The following is a 2,350-nucleotide window of genomic DNA, read 5'->3' on the forward strand; positions in this document are numbered from 1 at the left end:
GGCGCCGGAAGAGAAGGGCGTGGCCTGCACGCCGCTGGGGGCGGGGCCTGCCCGCGGACCGGGGGGCGTGACTTGTGCTGGAGCCGGTGCAGGAATTCGCTCCTTCAAGGGTTGCATTTATGTGCTTTCTTTATCCAGTCTCTCAAACGAATTCTTCCGGGAACAAATCATAGTGTTTCCAGACAGTGTATCTTCATTTATGTAATGCGGTATCATTTTTTTATTACGATAGCGAATATCGACTGAGGACCTACTATGTGCCACACCGTCTCACATATCATTACCGTCCTTTCATTGAACAGAACCAGGGCTCCGGGGGATCAAGGCCTTAGCGGTGTCCAAGGTCCGCACAGCCAGTAAATGGCAGAGCACAGGTGCAAGACTTGTTCGGTGGCTCCACAGCCTGCGACCCTAACCATCTGACCCGCACGGCAGTCCTAAGCAGCAGCAGGCAAGTCTTCGTCCCCATTTCTCATCGGGGGAAACTGAGGCTTAGCCCCTTCATGAAAGGAAGGCTCCATTCTCTGTCCTGAGGTTCTCTAGCACACACAGGGATGCCCGGGCAGCACAGTTGTCTGAGGACCATTGGTGCATTGGGTCTGTATCCCCAAGACCCACACAGAGGCCTCTTTGGATATAGTCACAAATCCACGAAGTCGACTCTGGTCTGGGAGCAGAGCCCAGGTGCCCTTCTAGCCTTACTCACAGGGCCTGCCCGGTCATCCAGTGTTAAACTCAATGACGCTGGGCCAGGCCTTCTCCCCAGCTTATGAGCTCTGCACGTCTGTGCTTCCGGGCCTCTGCTCGTGCCCTTCCACCTCCACCACCCTCCCACGCCTCTTCCTCTGCATGGTGTTCATTCTTCAATGCCAACCTCGGACTCCTCTCTGAAGCTTCCGGCTCTTGTGTCTGTGGATTTAATATCTTTCTCCACAACGCCCCTTAACAACCTGGAGGGACCTTCTCTTCTCGCGTGGTTTGCTATTATTGAGGGAAGTTGTGTCATGTGTGCATAGACACTGACCCACTCACCTGTGGTGGGACAGAAAAGACAAACAGGAAGGGATTCCAGGGACCCCGCTCATCTCCTCACCTCTCTATTCCCTTAAGTTCTGTCCCAGTAGCCCCTCTCTCTCTCTTTTAAGATTTATTTATTTATTTGAAGGCAGAGCTACAGAGAGGCAGAGGCAGAGAGAGAGAGAGAGAGAGAGAGAGAGAGAGATGTCTTCCATTTGCTGGTTCACTCCCCAAATGGCCACAACAGCCGGAGCTGAGTCAAGAGCTAGGAGCCAGGAGCTTCTTCCAGGTCTCCCATGCAGGTGCAGGGACCCAAGGACTTGGGCCATCTTCTACTGCTTTCCCAGGCTATAATAACAGAGAGCAGGATTGGAAGTAGAGCAGCTGGGACTCCAACCGGTGCCCATATGGGATGCTGGCAGTGCAGGCGGCAGCTTCTCCCACCACACCACAGCGCTGGCCCCCATAAATTTTTTTTTTTTGATAGGCAGAGTTAGACAGTGAGAGAGAGACAGAGAGAAAGGTCTTCCTTCCATTGGTTCACCCCCCAAATGGCTGCTACGGCCGGCACTGCACCGATTTGAAGCCAGGAGCCAGGTGCTTCTCCTGGCCTCCCATGCAGGTGCAGGGCCCAAGCACTTGGGTCATCCTCCACTGCACTCCCAGGCCACAGCAGAGAGCTGGACCGGAAGAGGAGCAACTGGGACAGAATCCAGCGCCCCAACTGGGACTAGAACCTGGTGTGCCGGTGCCGCAGGCGGAGGATTAGGCTAGTAAGCTGCAGCGCGGCCATAAATCTTTTTTTTTTAAAGAACTGAACATGATATTATTGTCATGGCTGAAGTTTTTGCACAATGCTATAATGAAAATATTCCTGAAAGTCTTGGTGGTGAGCGAGGGCACGGAGGGGAGGGGGCCACGGCTGGAAAGACCACAAAACACAGAGAAGATGAGGCCATGGAATAAATGTGGATGCCCACAGAGTGCACGCCTGGGCACCGGAATCAAGATCACACTAACTCAGGTGGTGCTACAGGTTCCAGAACCTGCGCTGCCCTGATGGCTTCAGGATGGGTGCGTGCTGAGTCAGCGACATCACTCCAGCGTCTGAGTCTGGTTGACAACAGCAGTGTCGTGGACAGGGACAGAAGCTGCGAGGTGTCAGACCTGACTGTGGCCCAGTTGTGGCTGCTTCGAAGCTGAAGTGGGGATGGTCTCCAGGACTGGGCAGTGGGCGGGAGCAGGAGACCTCTCCTCTCCTCTGCTGGCTCCCATCATCCCACCCACCCCTAACTACGTGTGAGAGAGATAGAGAGATAGAGATATCAGCCGT

Source organism: Oryctolagus cuniculus, chromosome 12 (genome assembly GCF_964237555.1).
Source record: "Oryctolagus cuniculus chromosome 12, mOryCun1.1, whole genome shotgun sequence".
Classification (NCBI taxonomy): Eukaryota; Metazoa; Chordata; class Mammalia; order Lagomorpha; family Leporidae; genus Oryctolagus; species Oryctolagus cuniculus.